At 35.8% G+C, this 18,924-nt stretch overlaps 1 protein-coding gene across 2 annotated transcripts in view; it reads left to right on the top strand.

Annotated features, from left to right (window-relative positions):
* Nucleotides 1-18,924, top strand: part of LOC149923592 (uncharacterized) — an 86,996-nt gene that overhangs the window by 7,774 nt on the left and 60,298 nt on the right. The window lies entirely within an intron of this gene.

The following is an 18,924-nucleotide window of genomic DNA, read 5'->3' as shown; positions in this document are numbered from 1 at the left end:
TAAGAAAGCCTTTTTCGCATAGGGGAATAGCGAAAATTTTCCGTCAAGGGGTACTTTAGGTTTATTATCTTCCGGTCATGTTAGGACTTAAGTAGAGATAAATTATCTAGCCTACACAGCATATCCCCTGGTGGCGCCACTGAGCAATACACCCCGTCTATTGAAATGTATATTAAAACTAGAGTCGCTATTCCTCGTCTATATTTTCTAGAGTTGTTAATTTTCCGGAAAAATGAAATGCGGAAAATTATTCCCAAATCGGAAAAATAAAAAATTTAAACCTAAATTCCTTTTTAAGGGTTTTTAATGTTTTTATCTTTCTATCGATATAAAATGTCTAATAACAGTAAACATACTACAAAACATTAATAGTGTTACATTGTTAATCAGTTTAAACTAGTCTAGAGGTTTAGTTTTACTTTTAGATTCGAAAAAATGAGGCGAAAATGCCGCTTTATTTAAATTTGCAAACAATATCATGGAATGAAAACTTTTTTTATTTTTTCGGAAAAATACGGAAAATTTTCGGTAAAAAAGGCCTCGGTCATTTTCTGACTTACAACACTAATATTTGCTATGCAAAAAAAACTGTTTGCATGCATTTTAATTACGGCCCTTATTAAGGCAGTTTTAAAAGTTGAAGGAGAAAATATATACAGCGTAAAGACTTGCCCTCTGGATGTAATGGGAATTTAATGATCTTCGCACTCTGTAGCCTGTAGGCCTTGTAAAGTTCATTAGTCTACCGCGGACAAGCTTCGTTTTCAAAAGAGCTTATTCCAAAAGTATAGATCGGTAATTAGAAAATAAATCAAATTAAACGTGTATAAATTAACTTTAAATTGAAATTTCGCAAAGTCAATAGCAACGCTGCAATAACTTACGTGAGATTTCCAACAGAGTAATAAAAATTATCACAATACGTTAGAGGTATTATCGATCAAAGTATTATAATCAGGGATAAAGTTAACCAGAGGTACGTTCATCAACCTAGAGGTCAGGGATGGTTAACTTTTATTCAATAGATAAAGCTCTCAAAATTATTCGTAAAACGTTTTGATCAAGTAATTTATATTTCTGTATTACCCGATTAATTTTTTCATAAATTTGTAAAATTAATCGGAAAAACGACGTTTTTTTCGATAAAAGCTCAAATTTTACCAATAATACATGTTTTTTAATCATTTTCCGAAATATTAATCGGTAAATTTCTTTGTTTACATTTTTCCCCCGAAAAAATTCAATTTAATCATGGAGAATGATTAACCGTCCCCGACCTCTACATCAACCTAATTATTCAAAACCAGATTGAGCAAGTTTTTGAACCATTTTTTCCTTCTTCCGGTTGTGACGTCACGTTAATTATCGGAAATGTATCAAATTAGTTTGTTCGTCGTGAAGGTTTTCCAACAATCATAAATCGATTAAACGTATGTTTAATCGACTTATGATTGTTGAGCACGCACGTAGATTAATTAATTTTAAAAAGCGTTTTAAACGTTTTGGCGTTCAATAAACGTTTAAGTCACGATAAGAAAACGGAACGAACTGTAAATTGGGTTATTGAACGCAACACTAGTGGACATGAGTGGGTTTCCGGTAGAAATCATCGACTGCAAAGGCCCACAGTTGCTAAGGTGTTAATTTTCTAAATTATTTTTTATTGTATACCAAATATTTGATTTCAATTATGTCTTCTGAAACGTAATTACAAAAAAAATAAACATTTATATCTTTTGTTGACTGAAATACTAAATATGCAAAAACATTTTTATGAAAAAATTTAATAATTTACGTAAAACATCCTTAAATAAAATGTTGCTACTTCAAAATGGTCGCCATTTTCTTTTACCATACCAGCCCGCAGCGCCATACAACGGAAGACGCAAAAAATTACTATTCCTAGCTTGTATACTTCGTAGCTAAGGCCCTTGACATTGATACACGATCCTACGAAATAACCACGTGACCATCATAGGCGTCTTAATGTCATAAGCCATACCTACGAACAAGCCACAAATATGGATTAATATCAAGGCGCGCGCGTCCCGCACGTGCTATAGGCAGGTTGCCATGGCGCCGGTCGAGAATAAGAGGGCGCTAGTCGATGTTAGTAGAAATTTAGAAGCTCTAAGCTCAATAAATCCAAACTTCACAATTTAATTACAAAATATCCGTGGCTTTTTTTTTTAAAGTCTAAATTTTTAAGCTTGACGGTGGTGAATGGTTTTGGATAAACAGGTAATGAATTAAAATCTGATTAATTTCTTCCCTTAATTATTTAAAAAATGATTTACATATGCGTTTTTAATTTGTCAGTTTGAAGACCTGGATACATAACAACCATTACTCTTAAATTTTCGTATTTTGCGGTCGGGATGCAGAGTATGATTCGAAGCGTGCGGGTTCTTTTAAAAGTATACTTATATTTGAGCCTTACTCTAATCAATACAGCGGGATTCTAATGGAATCCCTACTCCATCTGTTGACCGACAACGCTACGAAACATTCGTACAATAACTGCAGCAACCGTATTTCTATATAATAAATGCAGTAAAAATAGCAAACATAAAACAATACACTTCTTTTTTCGTTACCATGTTGGGTTGTTAATTTTCCGGAAAGATTAAATGCGGAAAATTTCCGGAAAATATTCCGCAAATCGGAAAAATCAAAAAATTGAAACCTATATTACTTTTAAGGGTTTTTATTCTAGACTAGTCTAGAGGTTTAGTTTTACTTTTGGATTCAAAAAAATGAGGCGAAAATGTGGCGAAATTTAAATAGGCCTTTCTATAAAGTAACATTGGCCTTCTTGTTTCGATGTTGCTGCTGCGTCACGGGTGACGTTTCGATGACGTTTTACTACGAAAAACCCTGGTCATAAGAGTAAATTCGACGAGGCACCCTGTTTTTAAGCATAAACGTAACTGAACTTCTACGTATTTCGTGACGAAAGAGTTACATAAAAACCAGTTCAGCAAGGTTGAAAGGCCTATTGGCGAACAATATTAGGATAATCATGGAATGAAAACTTTTTTTCCGCATAAATGCGGATTATTTCCGGAGAAAAGGCCAAGGAAGAATTTCGGAATTATAACTCTATTCGTTGGTAAAATTAGTAGTAAGGTAACAATTTTTACCAATTAAAATCACGTTTTTCAGTGTCCAAACTCCACGTGTTCTTCATAATTTTTTTTCCTTTTTCCCATTGTGGCCACCTCCCCCTCCCCCGAAACAAAATCGCAATTTTAAAAACATTGAGCATAAGACCCCTTCCAGTTCAATACGTACGTAACACAGAAACTAAAATTGGAGAAGTTACAAACAGGCAACAAAATCGATAGAAAACAAAATATATTTTTGGTCACGTCCGATTAAAAACATCTCAAAATCGTGAGAATCAGAAAGTCGCGATATTAAAAAGTTTCGGTCGTCGGTGGCTGACAAGAATTCGAAGCAATATCCGCGAGAAAAAACATCAGCGAGAAAAGTGGTTAGCGAAAAAACACTCGTAGCCGGAGCCGACCAAAAAAATGCAGGTGTGTATACCTTTACAACTTTTAGTTTGGGCTGGATTTACTATATCATCAAAAAATACTTATATGAAAGGGGATGAAAAGTAGCCACACCCACGAATGACCAAGGGCCGTCAAGAATTTTCCGTTTTCCCCCCTGGCCAGATTTCACCAGCTTGGCGCTAACTCCACCCATTTCCCGTACTTTGAAAGTCTGCGCAAAAATTAGGGATTTTCAATGGGTATATATTTATTTATCTAGCGTAGTTATATTGATCCATTTCAGTGTAGCCGAAAGGGAGACATATATTTATTATGCAACACCACCATCAAAAGTATTTCAACTGCTTATGAATTTTCGTATCGATTCCAAAAATCATTGGGTAAAATTTTCATTCCCCCGTTTATTGCGAAGACTCTAGTACTAGAGTCATTACCCTTACGTCATAGCGTCTAACGTCGTCTGGTCCGTCGTCGGACCCCTTATTAAAAATATTCGTCAATCGTCACTGTACCACAGTGAAGAAACATTGGTGGTGCCATCTAGGAGCAAAAAACACATGGAGAACGCAGCTAGCTTTTAAACACGCTAACGCAGAGTTGTGTACAAATTTCATTTGACGAGCCTTAACGCTGAACGTTTTACGGAAAGGGGGAAGACAATTTCCGAATTTTCCCCTTCCGACGGCAGCAGGCGTCTAACCAATGAAAATTTTACACAATTAAATGCACGACTTTTGACGGGTTGCGTACTCCTTGTGTGGGGTGCTGTGTTTGTTGCTCATAGGTGCCATCAATTGCCCGTTAATGTAAACTTTTGAGGTGCCTTTTAAAATTCGAATGGTTTCATATTTCCATTTGTGTTTTTTTTTTGTCAAATAACGGTAAAATTTTAATTATTTTCCTAAAAAAATAGTTTTAATGGTTTTTTGAAAATGAACTTAAATTTTATTTATCTCATTTCCGATTGAAGTTTTAATTGTAATGGCTACTAATTTTAAATTTTTTGGCAGTTGCTTTTGTTTCGAAATCTACGTTTATGTTAAATAATTAATAAGGTTTGTTTTGGTTAGATTTAGTTTAAATACATAGTGATGCGATAAAAATGTATAGTGCATTCGAACATTTGAATCTGAAACCAACGTAACCAAATCTTTTATGATAATTTTAAAAATTTTAACACGAAATATAGTTAACAACAATAATAATCAGCTAGGCTAATACCCAAGGCACCACCTTAGGCTTAAGTCATCCAGCGGCTTATAAAAGCCATTAATTCAGGTAGCCGGGTTACGATGCGTAGGAGGGTGGTGAAAAGCCCTTCATGCCACGCGAGTTAACAGCTCCTTACACCTATGCGCAACAATCACAAGGAGAACGCAGCTAGCTTTTAATCACGCTAACGCAGAGTTGTGTACAAATTTCATTTGACGAGCCTTTACGCTAGACGTTTTACGGAAAGGGGGGAAGACAAATTCTGAATTTTCCCCTTCCGGCGGCAGCAGGCGCTAAAGCTTCTAACCAATGAAAACTGTACGCAAGAAAATGCACGACTTCTGACGGGTTGAGTTCTCCTTGTAAGGGGTGCTGTGTTAGTGGCTCCTAGCTTACACTTACGGTTACCGTTAACGTCGACAAGTTTTTATGGTAAGGGGAATCCGAAGAACTCGAGGGAAAACCACTCTAACCAGTAGGAAGACAACTTTCAAACTCAACGCGGGAGGAGTCCGTATTTTTATCCAGTGCCACAAGTTGGGATCGAACCGGCACCTCTTGCTGCGAGGCGAAAGTGCTAACCACTTCGCCAGCCCACAATAGTTTCGATAAAAATGTAATATATAATCTAAATGTGAATTTAAAAAGAACCTTCAAATCTATTATTCGTATTAATTCGTAAAATATTTAATATTTTAACTAAATACAAACCTTCCAAACTTATTCAAAGTGATAAAACATGTCGCATCACTCGTCTGTTAAAAACCTATCCGCGTTTGTAGGAAGTAGTATCTCTATTGGAGCGTTACGAGTCCCGTTGGATTTAAAGTGTTCTAAGTTTGAAGAAAGTGGGAGGGAACAGACGGCTTTAAGATGTATGCAGTGATGGGCACTTTTGTTAAAGAACCGCTCACGCTCACTCGTGTGATATCTGCTCCTCTCTTTTCGCTCTTTTTTGAGCTGTAAAGTTTCTGGTCATCTCTTCTCGTTCTTTTCTGAGAGGTAAAATTTTCGCTCCTGCCTTTTTGCTTATTTTTGAGAGGAAAAATTTTTGCTCCTGTCTTTTCGCTTTTATTTGAGAGGTAGAATTTTCGCTCCTGCCTTTTCGTTATTTTTGAGAGGTAAAAATTGCACTCCTGCTTTTTCGTTTTTTTGAGAGGGAAACTTTTCGCTCCTAGCTTTTCGATTTTTTGAGAGGTAAAATTATCACTCCTAGCTTTTCGATTTTTTGAGAGGTAAAATTATCACTCCTGGGTTTTCGCTTTTTTTCAGAGGTAGAATTTTCGCTCCTGCCTCTTCGTTATTTTTGAGAGGTAAAATTATCACTCCTGGGTTTTCGCTTTTTTTGAGAGGTAGAATTTTCACTCCTGCCTCTTCGTTATTTTTGAGAGGGAAAATTTTCGCTCCTAGCTTTTCGATTTTTTGAGAGGTAAAATTATCACTCCTGGGTTTTCGTTTTTTTTGAGAGGTAGAATTTTTGCTCCTGCCTCTTCGTTATTTTTGAGAGGTAAAATTATCACTCCTGGGTTTTCGCTTTTTTTTGAGAGGTAGAATTTTCGCTCCTGCCTCTTCGTTATTTTTGAGAGGTAAAATTATCACTCCTGGGTTTTCGCTTTTTTTGAGAGGTAAAATTATCACTCCTGGGTTTTCGCTTTTTTTGAGAGGTAAAATTATCACTCCTGGGTTTTCGCTTTTTTTGAGAGGTAAAATTATCACTCCTGGGTTTTCGCTTTTTTTGAGAGGTAGAATTTTCGCTCCTGCCTCTTCGTTATTTTTGACAAGTAAAATTATCACTCCTGGGTTTTCGCTTTTTTTGAGAGGTAGAATTTTCGCTCCTGCCTCTTCGTTATTTTTGAGAGGTAAAATTATCACTCCTGGGTTTTCGCTTTTTTTGAGAGGTAGAATTTTCACTCCTGCCTCTTCGTTATTTTTGAGAGGGAAAATTTTCGCTCCTAGCTTTTCGATTTTTTGAGAGGTGAAATTATCACTCCTGGGTTTTCGTTTTTTTTAGAGGTAGAATTTTTGCTCCTGCCTCTTCGTTATTTTTGAGAGGTAAAATTATCACTCCTGGGTTTTCGCTTTTTTTGAGAGGTAGAATTTTCGCTCCTGCCTCTTCGTTATTTTTGAGAGGTAAAATTATCACTCCTGGGTTTTCGCTTTTTTTGAGAGGTAAAATTATCACTCCTGGGTTTTCGCTTTTTTTGAGAGGTAGAATTTTCGCTCCTGCCTCTTCGTTATTTTTGACAAGTAAAATTATCACTCCTGGGTTTTCGCTTTTTTTGAGAGGTAGAATATTCGCTCCTGCCTCTTCGTTATTTTTGAGAGGTAAAATTATCACTCCTGGGTTTTCGCTTTTTTTGAGAGGTAGAATTTTCGCTCCTGCCTCTTCGTTATTTTTGAGAGGTAAAATTATCACTCCTGGGTTTTCGCTTTTTTTTGAGAGGTAGAATTTTCGCTCCTGCCTCTTCGTTATTTTTGAGAGGTAAAATTATCACTCCTGGGTTTTCACTTCTTTTGAGAGGTAGAATTTTCACTCCTGCCTTTTCGTTATTTTTGAGAGGTAAAATTATCACTCCTGGGTTTTCGCTTTTTTTGAGAGGTAGAATTTTCGCTCCTGCCTCTTCGTTATTTTTGACAAGTAAAATTATCACTCCTGGGTTTTCGCTTTTTTTGAGAGGTAGAATATTCGCTCCTGCCTCTTCGTTATTTTTGAGAGGTAAAATTATCACTCCTGGGTTTTCGCTTTTTTTGAGAGGTAGAATTTTCGCTCCTGCCTCTTCGTTATTTTTGAGAGGTAAAATTATCACTCCTGGGTTTTCGCTTTTTTTGAGAGGTAGAATTTTCACTCCTGCCTCTTCGTTATTTTTGAGAGGGAAAATTTTCGCTCCTAGCTTTTCGATTTTTTGAGAGGTAAAATTATCACTCCTGGGTTTTCGTTTTTTTTAGAGGTAGAATTTTTGCTCCTGCCTCTTCGTTATTTTTGAGAGGTAAAATTATCACTCCTGGGTTTTCGCTTTTTTTTGAGAGGTAGAATTTTCGCTCCTGCCTCTTCGTTATTTTTGAGAGGTAAAATTATCACTCCTGGGTTTTCGCTTTTTTTGAGAGGTAAAATTATCACTCCTGGGTTTTCGCTTTTTTTGAGAGGTAAAATTATCACTCCTGGGTTTTCGCTTTTTTTGAGAGGTAGAATTTTCGCTCCTGCCTCTTCGTTATTTTTGACAAGTAAAATTATCACTCCTGGGTTTTCGCTTTTTTTTAAAAGGTGGAATATTCGCTCCTGCCTCTTCGTTATTTTTGAGAGGTAAAATTATCACTCCTGGGTTTTCGCTTTTTTTGAGAGGTAAAATTATCACTCCTGGGTTTTCGTTTTTTTTAGAGGTAGAATTTTTGCTCCTGCCTCTTCGTTATTTTTGAGAGGTAAAATTATCACTCCTGGGTTTTCGCTTTTTTTTGAGAGGTAGAATTTTCGCTCCTGCCTCTTCGTTATTTTTGAGAGGTAAAATTATCACTCCTGGGTTTTCGCTTTTTTTGAGAGGTAAAATTATCACTCCTGGGTTTTCGCTTTTTTTGAGAGGTAAAATTATCACTCCTGGGTTTTCGCTTTTTTTGAGAGGTAGAATTTTCGCTCCTGCCTCTTCGTTATTTTTGACAAGTAAAATTATCACTCCTGGGTTTTCGCTTTTTTTTAAAAGGTGGAATATTCGCTCCTGCCTCTTCGTTATTTTTGAGAGGTAAAATTATCACTCCTGGGTTTTCGCTTTTTTTGAGAGGTAGAATTTTCGCTCCTGCCTCTTCGTTATTTTTGAGAGGTAAAATTATCACTCCTGGGTTTTCGCCATTTTTGAGAGGTAGAATTTTCCCTCCTGCCTCTTCGTTACTTTTTAAGAGGTAAAATTTGCACTCCTGCCTTTTAGATTCTTTTGAGAGGTAAAATTTGCACTCCTGCCTTTTCGATTCTTTTGAGAGGAAAAATTTGCACTCCTGCCTTTTCGATTCTTTTGAGAGGTAAAATTTGCACTCCTGCCTTTTAGATTCTTTTGAGAGGTAAAATTTGCACTCCTGCCTTTTCGTTTTTTTGAGAGGTAAAATTTGCACTCCTGCCTTTTCGATTCTTTTGAGAAGAAAAATTTTGCACTCCTGCCTTTTCGATTCTTTTGAGAGGTAAAATTTGCACTCCTGCCTTTTCGTTTTTTTGAGAGGTAAAATTTTCGCTCCGGGCTTTTTGCTCTTTTTAGAGGTAAAATGTTTCCTCCTAGCTTTTCGAATTGTTTGAGGTAAAATTTTTGCTCCTGGGTTTTCACTTCTTTTGAGAGGTAGAATTTTCACTCCTGCCTTTTCGTTATTTTTGAGAGGTAAAATTTGCACTCCTGCCTTTTCGCTTTTTTTAGGTAGAATTTTTGCTCCTCTCTTTTCGCTCTTTTTCGAGCTGTAAAGTTTCCGGTCATTTCTTTCGTTCTTTTCTGAGAGGTAAAATATTTGTTCCTGCCTTTTTGCTTTTTTTAGAGGTAAAATGTTTGCTTCTGCCTTTTCACTTTTTTTTGAGAAGTAGAATTTCTCTCCTGCCTTTTCGCTTTTTTTAGAGGTAAAATTTTCGCTCCTGGCTTTTTGCTCCCATAGCTTTTCGCTCTTCTTTGAGAGGTAAAATTTTTGTTCTTCTTATTTCCGTTTTTCGCTCTTTGCAAAAGATATTTTACCGCTCAATTTCGCTCAAAATGACAAAAGCTGCTCACAATGAGAGGATCGCGCCCATCACTGGATGTATGGAATGTAAGACACAAAACTTTGTCCACTGACTTTCGGAATCGATCTATATAAAAGTCACGTATTTTGTATTTTGGCTCGATACCCAAAAATCAAGGCTCACACATGCCTAGAAATACTACTTTCTAAGATATATAATATCATAAGTCTATAATATACTAACTCCCTATAAGTAGGGCTCGGCTTTCGGATAGGAAATTTTCTTTTATATCTATATCCGAAAATTATCCGAATAAAAACTTATTTGTTCCATATTAAATCGAATAATAGTCGTGAATAATATCCATAAATAAACGGCTTTTTTTTATGTTTCATTGAAATTTTGGCGATTAATTTATCCGTTTCCTCGAGCTCTACCTATAAGTTAGAATCTGTTATAGATCTAACATTAACAGCGATTTCTCCCTTAAAAATCAGAACCGGTATAAGTGACTCCCTGCGGCGATTTTTTGCCCTATCTTTTTAGCTTCAACTTCCGTCGGAAGCGGAAACGGCCATCTCCGTGTATACGAAACGAACAGAAGCGTGCGAAGTTAGCACGTTTTTTTTTTTAATTTGACACTGGCGGCGATGGGTTTGTTGGCTGGAGAAATCCTTGATTTGGTGGAAATTTAAACTATAATGTGTCATCAGTTTGGAACAATATTTTATTCATTTCAATATGAACAGGTATTATCGTAAAATATTCGTAGTTTAAAGTTTATCTCATCGCGACAACTCGCGTTAGGCTGAACGAGCTTCGATCCTGTCGTTGAAACGAAACCGGATTTCGCAGACAACCTTATATAGGAAACGTATATAAAGGTCTAGATAAAATATTTCAAAGGGAGTGAATACGGAGGTGACACCTAGCAGAAACGGGTAATTTCTGCAGGCTATCTTTATAAGGCGCTATCTATCGGTAAGAAATCTCGTGCTATCGTCGCGAGAGCCATTGTCTCCTGCTTAAAAATTATACTAAAAGTCACCAACAGATGGTGTCTAAAGACTACGGCCTGCGGAAAGGTCAAGCACTTAGTACTAAAATGCTAAGAGAGCTCGCGCTCTTGGTCACGTGCCTTCCTCGGTGTCTGCTAGGTGTCAATTCCGTATTTTATGTTAGGCTTAGACGCCCCGAAATTTATCTAGACCTTTATATACGTTTCTTATATCTATGCGCGTAGCCTATGTACGTTTCTAACTTATAGTGTGCTAATATATTATCAGGAAACTATAGATATACACTTGGAATGTCTAAGGAAAATTTTTACGGCCGTGATGAAGCTCGTAGAAATGGGAAAACTCACGAGAAAAACTCTTGATCCTTGCTACCCTCATTCGACGAAAACTCGTCATTAAGCCTAGTCATGGTTATTATATTATTAGCTTACCTGATTATCTCTTTTATAACCATACAAATACCTGAAATTAGGTATAACTACACTTCTTTCGCGAAGAACATAATAATTACTTCAAAATATTAAATACGATAACAAATCGAGGTTTTTAAATCCATGGTTTTATAAGCCTTTTTTTGCGCGGGAAGATCGCCTATTTGTTACCATGACGACGCATTCTTTTCGCGTCAAACCTCGAGCCAATGAATTTGAAATGTCGTGTTACGTCTTACACTTGACGTAGTTAAGCCCCGCCTTTTTCTCGACGCGCTTTCGTAGCACCATCCCAATGGAACCTTAGACATTACAAGTGTATACCTCTATAGTTTCTTGATATTATGTACTTATGGTATTATTAAAAATATTTCAAATAATTTATTAGTAGCAATGTCTCTTACTTTTGAAGCTACCGCCTTCGAATGTTTTGAGTTAAAACAGAAGCTTTAATTTAATTAAAATAAGAATATCCGTATGAAAATCAGAAAATTTTATTCAGACAGGAAACTCTATTTGCCAAAATTACTCACGGTAATAGTTTTCAAACTCCCGTTTCTCGCTTTAAAATATTTAGCTTATTCTGTTTTTTGTAAATTTGTTTTGTAAGTTTTTCATTGTGTAAATTTTTATTTATTTATATTAATTTGCAGTAGTTTTTCAATTTTATTCTGTACTGAACTATAGTTGTCGCTGAGTTCCAGTAGGATCCATTGTGTTATAAAAGAATGTAACAATTTGTACGGCTAATAAATAACCTTTAACCTACCGGCACCACTCGCAAAAGCCACGGTCACACTAGAGCTTAAAATCTAGCTTAAGTCGGTTTGCGAGCCAGTTTTGACCGCGGACGAAAATTATTTGTTCACGAGTGCGAATCACTTGGTAAACGGAAATAAAATCCAAAAAAATCTAAGGATAAAAAATCATAACCAAAAAATCTACGGCCGAAAAATATAAAATAAATAAAATCCACGGACATTTAATCCAAATAAAAATATGATAAGAAAATGTAAATGTCAATAATTAAAACTGATAAAAATAAAAATAATGTAAATAATTAAAAGGATTATTAGTTCATTAAAGACTATAGTACCAAACGTTGCAACTGATGTACTAGACTATTTCGACGCAACCTATGTCAATGGTTCGTTTAGACGCGTTGGCGGGAAAACGTCTATAGAATTTTAGTATTTTGAAAATACTAAAATGTATCCCAAAACAGTTAGTTAATCATGTTTACTATACATACAGTAATATTATTTGACGTAATTTCGAATTTTAGTCGAGTTATTTTTGAAAATACAAGCGACTTAAGCCTGGTTTTCACTTGGCGGTTTTTGGGCGAAAAAGCCCGGCGTCGACGGAAAATGGGCGAAAATTTCCGTCGACGCCGGGCGGAAATTCCGTCGGTTTTCGGTTTTGTGTGGCGATTTTCATTTCTATTTTTTTCGCTCAGTTGGGCGATTTCGCTCTTTTTCAACCAATCAAAAACCATTTTCGAAAGGTGACTGTGACGTCAGGGGGGATGGTTAATGCTTTTCTGTGAATTTTTTTAACGTGTTTTTTTTTCATGATACCCTTGTTGCCTTCTTTTCCAGTATGTTTCTTTCACACAAACCGATCTTTCATAACTCATATTTCTTTGAACACGATAGATCATGTAAAATAACATTAAATTTAAAATACTTACATGAGCTTTAATCAATAGTTCACTATTATGATCAGATAAATCATCCATTTTTAGGCCTAGGCTTAAATCTCCACAATCAGACGAAAACCGACGAACTCGCTGGAACAAAATCGCTTTATTTCCGCCCAAAAAAAACGCCAAGTGAAAATGCTTAAACGCCGACAGTGAGCGAAACGTCGAAAACCATATCGCCGACGTCGAACTTTCTGTCGGTGATTTTCCGCCAAGTGAAAACCAGGCTTTAAGCTGGTTTCAAACTCAACGGAAAATATGTCGGAAAGACGATAATAAACGCCGAGCGGAAAATTGATTCCCATTCGATATACCGCTAACGTTCCACTTTACGCTGCTTGTTTTGAAAGCGTTTCTTAGCGAAATCTAATTAAATAACTTGGCTGGTTTTATCTAAACGAAGCGATTTTAGGGGTTAGTGTGAACCTGGCTAAAGGGTAGTAGTGGATTTTGGAGTGATTGAAAATCCCTATTTGAGAGTAACAGGTTTTGGTTTTAAATCTGCAATTTGGACCATATTAAACTATAAAAATGAAAATGCTTGAAAAAATGGCTAAAAATACATAACCTAACGTATCTTGCTTGACTCTTAATCCAATAATTAGATAGACTAAACCCGCCCTACCTATATGAACGCGACCGAACTATCCTTCCAAGTACATCGTATACGTTACGCTATTCCCATTAAAACAGGACTTTGCTTAACTTCCCTTAAAGAATAATTTAGCAAATGCAAAATCTACTAGCCGGACGCCGTCCTCAAATGAGACGTAATTTGGCAACCGAGACCCGGGTCAGTCACACTTTGACAATCAGACCAGTAATCCCCGTGTTTCCTTCGGGCTGAAATAGTTTCGCTTGAACGTGACGGCTGAAGTTGCAGTATGCAAAACGTGATCAAACTACAATATTCAAGTCACTGTTATTTTTAACCCAGCACCGTTTGTCGCCGAAGCTAGAAGAGTATACTAAGGTGATTTATGGTAGAGCCGTTTATGGGCTCTTAGCCGTTCTAGTAACCTTTGCTCCATTTAGAGTTTTAGACTCTAGCCTGGAAAGTCTGATGATCGCACTTTGGGAGTTTAGAGCTGGAAATGCTCTAAAAATTTTAAATTTAAATGTGATTTTGGAAATAAGAAACTTATTTTTAGGTTTTAAAGTATCATTTTCACGCCTTATTTCTAGTATTAGACCTGACTTTGAGATTTTCAAGTTGATTTCAAGATTTTTCAATTCTTTTTTGAAGGTGTTTTACCATTGAATTGTGGATGAGTAATTTATCCCTCAATAATTAATTAGAATTGAATAATTGTCTAATCAGATTGGCAGATGTTTCAAACGATAAATATTTTGATGCTAATTACATTCATTATTACCTCATTTTTCGAGATATATTCAAGTAAAAGTAAATGTTTTAGTCCAGTAAGGTTAAGAGAGTTCTAGAATGATAAATAATTTGATGTTAACTACGCAAAAAATAATTGTCTTTCGTCATTTTTTCCAGCAAAACATTCGTGTAAATATTATTTTTTCGTCCAATTTATCACTGAAGGTTCACAAAAAATATATATTTTTTAGATGTATGCGATAGGGTGAGTATTTTCCTGATTAGACCATATCGTCCCCATTAAAACAAAACCACGTGTCTTTTCGGTGGTCTTTTTGAGAAAAATGGTTTTTTAATTTTGCAGGGACTTGTGAAATCGCGTGTTAGGTTTTTACACGCGAGTTAATTTTATAGTTAAATAATTTCGTTTCAATATTGACTCTTTATGAGGATTTTAATTTAAAAATATTTTGCTAAAGGGGAATTTTTAGAGATACGTGGTTTTGCGTCATGAAGTGAAATAGGAGCTGAAAATAAGCAAGATACGTGCTTTTGCGCGAAATGCGTTATGTATATCAAAGATACGTTTAAATGTTTTCTCGGTTTAAAAAAATAAATCCAATTGCAACCTATTAATGTTTTTAATGTTATAAACGTAAATTGGGGTGTAGAATCTAAATATGTCAATTTTTACAAAACCACGTATCTCAAGTTACGTGGTTTTGTTTTAACGGCGACGCATTATTTAATTTCTAATTAATTAATTAATCCGAAGTGGGAAACTGATTTTAGTGTTTCCAAAAGCCAACTGATCAGTTTTTTCCTCTCGTTATTTTCAAAAACCTGAAAATAATTTATTAACCCAACAATCTTATTTCAAACTTTATCGGAAAGTTACTTTATCAAAAGTAACCGATCTGAAATCTCATCTCATCTCATCAAATTCGGTTAAAGGGGAAGACTACAGTGGTCATTGTCTAATTTAGCGCTATTTCAAGCTGAACTCTTTTAATTTTGTATTTTAACTTATAAAATTAATATTTAAGTGTAAAACAGCCTCTTGTTTAGTGCTTAAAATAATTTTGACAATTTTAAATTAAAATATAATTAAGGTATTACGTTTTAATTCGGACCCCCGGAGCTAAACAAGTTGGGCAAGCGCCCAAACTACCCTTTTGTTAGAATCTTATATCTCGTTAACTATTAATATTAGAATTATCAAAATTATTTTAAGCACTAGTGTAATTGTTAAAACAGAAACGTTCAGCTTGAACGAAAAAGAGGCTTTTACTGTATTCTTCCCCCCTAACTGAACAGTTTTCTGACTGTGGAAAGCGTATAAAAATGAACAATAAATAAAAATAATATCGATAAATCGGTTTTAAGCACTAAATTAATATTCCACCAAGCTAGCAATTCGAATGACCCCAATATTTTCCCCAAAATCATCGAATTTTTTCCATTTCTAGCTCTGAAATCCAAAATGACAGCGTGATTTACGTAAAGGGCCTTCAAATGATAGACCAATTCAGTTTCTCCTTATTTTATCTTTTAAAATTTGGATATTTGGTGGTCGTTGGCAGCGAGTTGTACGTGACCCGGCAGCTGAATTGGTGGAAAATACGACAATGTGGACTATCTGGTCCATTGCGCACGTTGCATCAGAAGTTCCGTTAGTAGCATCTCGACGTGAGATGGCGCCACGCAACTTTGGAGAGTTCCCTAAGTTCGACTTTAGTACATCATTCACCAAGATAGTAATGAGAAAATCGCCAATTATTTTGGGGTTCTGGCAAAGCTCTTTTCTAGATTTCTTGTAACTAAGTCAGCCCCCGAAAAAAGAGCAAAGGAGGTTTAAAATCTCATTATTTATTCGGTCTGTCAATTGAGAACTGCCCTGGCACTGGGCGAGATTTAGGAAACATCATTTGTTTCTGTCGACGTATCCGTCTTTTTTCCGCCCGATTGATTAAATTAAATCAAGTAAGTTAGTCCCCGCTGGTTCAACCTACGTATTTGTACCAAACCCATCCAATAATACGAGGATAATACAATGAAGCCAACAAATAACCAAAGTTTGGGGATGTTGGGAATATACTTAAAGCGAAGTGAGCGATAGCGAGTGAAGCTTTCTCGGGAGGGACTACAATGACCAGGCTGAAAAACATTTCAGTGGAATTTGTGTTATCAAATCTTCAAGAAATTTTGTACGTATGTATTATATACGAAATCTATTTTAATGTATGCGTTTAAAAACACACAAAAATTAATTCCAATTAACCCATATTGTACCCGTTTAAAAACCGAATGTAATATAACTATTGAGATAACTTATAAAACTATAGATAAAAAACATGCAATGTATTTAGGCCCGAAGATCTATAACCTATTAAATTCTGATCTGAAAAAATGTGAAAAATTTAAAACGTTCAAAAATTTAATTGTAAAATGGCTTATTGAAAAAGGTTACAATAATATATATGATATCATACGTTCTTAATGTAAAATTGTAATATACTAACTACCTATTTAAAAAAAAGTCCGTGGTAACAAAAACTGTTAACATTTCAATTTACTAAAAAAAAGAAACTTTTTTTACACAGTGTAAAATAACTACAATACCCTTCCACGCACGAGCACTTCTTGCTCATGTGGTAAGGTTGAGTGATGTACTATGACATTAATGTAAAATAAAAAAAAGACATCAATAAATTAATTAGTAATAATAATAATATTGTATCATGAAACGTTCTGCGTGTCATGATGTAAGATTTTTAAGATTTGGGATATTTGAGATTGAAGATAAATCCAAGAAAACATTTTATTGGGCGTTTACAGGGGAACGGCCTAGCATATCAAAAGATCAACAAGACGTTCAATATACTTACACGTACCTTATTTTGTCTTGAAAAAATAGTTTTTGGCCTAAAATGTTGAAACGCAAAATAACGCCAAGTATTTGGGTTTGAATTTTCGGCGCCATCTTAAGGCGTATCGCCAGGGCCAGCAGCACCTTAGTGAGCGATTTGCAAACTATCCTAAATTTTAAAATCGCGCATTTTAGGCTTAGGTCTCGTATAACTGGAACGCGCCACGCGTGCAAAACAAATTTTTCGCGTCTTCGGCAGCGCGCGCTTTTTTGTTGTTTTTCTGTCTCACCGATTTATCATCAGGTGCCGCGGCGGACGAGTGCTTTTCAATTTCCCGAAATCTTTTTATTTTATTAAAAATTAACCACTTAATATTTTTTGATGCGGTTTTCGCCATAAATTTTAGTTTATAACGGGCTATAGGGCTATCTAACAGGTTAAAGCTTGACCATTCCCCTTTAAAAGTGAAACGATAAAGAATGATTGGAAACATACATTGAGTTTGCAATTTCTGAGGCATAACAGTCGAGGCCTTGTCCGTGTTTGTTCTCTTATTTTCTAGATTATTCAGCCTTGGCTTCTTTTGGAATTTTCTAGAGCAGCAAAGTAAATCAAAAACTCAAAACAAGATGAAAACAGGGCCAAATAAGTAAAATTATTTATATTCGAAAAGTATTTTCTTTTGTCATTCACAAATATTCAAATAAACTATCTGACGTTTTAAATATTCGATTCGATATTTGACTTGGTTAGTAAACAAATATTTGATATTCGATTCAATCCCCCAAAAAAATGGTATTTGCTTAACATTGTTGCGTGACAAATAGTTTTATTACTATAGTACAAGGTGCTCTTAAATTTTCAAAATTTAGATGTTGACGTAAAAGCTACATTAAAACAAGAACGAAATGTTACTTTATAGTATGATCTATTCGAATCAAATTAAACACCAAATCGTGGCTAAGTTCGAATTTACGAGTCATGGAAATTATAATCAAAATTAGATGGGGGACTATTCTTTGTAAAAATCAAAACTGACGGAAAAATCATGATTTAAAAAAAAACAGTGCGCGTGTGAAGAAGAGGCTGCTATCGAAATATCAAACAATCGATAGTATTGGTCAAATTCAAAATCGTGGCGGTCTGTAATGCCGACGTGTGTGATTTTAATGAAATGCTTCGACATACGGTCGATGGTGCCAATTTAAGCCTTGGGCACCAAAAATAAACCGATATTTGTCGTCCGCTTAAGCACAGTGCCGTATTTCCGCCTAGGCCAACCTAGGCCGTGGCCTAGGGGCCCTCCAGTGACCCTAATTACTGTATTCGAAGGCATAAATCTATAATATCAATCGTATTTTATATTGGAGAAATTCCTAGGTAGAAGATTTTGTTTTAAAATTACGGACGCAGCCTTAAATCGCAATGTTGCATAATTATCGCATATTTAGTCGACGATTGTTAAGAGCTTTTATTTAGTAATTTAACCGTAGAGCTCAGACTTCTACGCTGAATCAGGGAAATTCAGGTGCAGCCTAGTTCCAGGGATGAGAGTAAATGCAGCGCGTGAAAAGGGGGCCCAGACTCCTTATCTGCCTATGGGCCCAGGATCTCTAAGTTCGGCCCTGCTTAAGCATTTAGTTTATGATTTGACTCAAATACCGTATATAGCGTAGCAATACTGTCACTACTTAAAATTGAACTTACAGAATCGATAGTTTGATTTTAAAATAAAAAATAATCAGCTAGGCTAATACCCAAGGCACCACCTTAGGCCTAAGTCGTCGAGCGACTTTTAAAGCGACCTTTAATTCAGGTGGCCGGGTTACAATGCGTAGGAGGGTGGTGGCAAGCCACGCGAGCCAACAGCTCCCTACACTAACTATTACCGTTGAAGGGAGTATAACCCCTCTTGTTTGGTAGGGTGCGCTTAGACTACACCGACTAGCTCCTACAAGCCTTCCTACTACTTCCTTGCCCCCCGCTAGGAACGCTTGTGGAAGCTAGTCGGTATAGTCTAAGCGCACCCTACCAAACAAGTGGGGTTATACTACCTTTAACCTCGACAAGTTTTTATGAGCATTGCCATTTTTGACGGATGGAGATTTTTTTGCTATTTTTGATTTTTACAGAATAGTCTTCCTTTAATGGATGATGT

Source organism: Leiobunum rupestre, chromosome 10, assembly GCF_980474605.1.
Source record: "Leiobunum rupestre chromosome 10, qqLeiRupe1.1.hap1, whole genome shotgun sequence".
NCBI classification, from domain to species: Eukaryota; Metazoa; Arthropoda; class Arachnida; order Opiliones; family Sclerosomatidae; genus Leiobunum; species Leiobunum rupestre.
The sequence above is the reverse complement of the archived record's forward strand: the minus strand, read 5'-3'. Positions and strand labels throughout refer to the sequence as shown.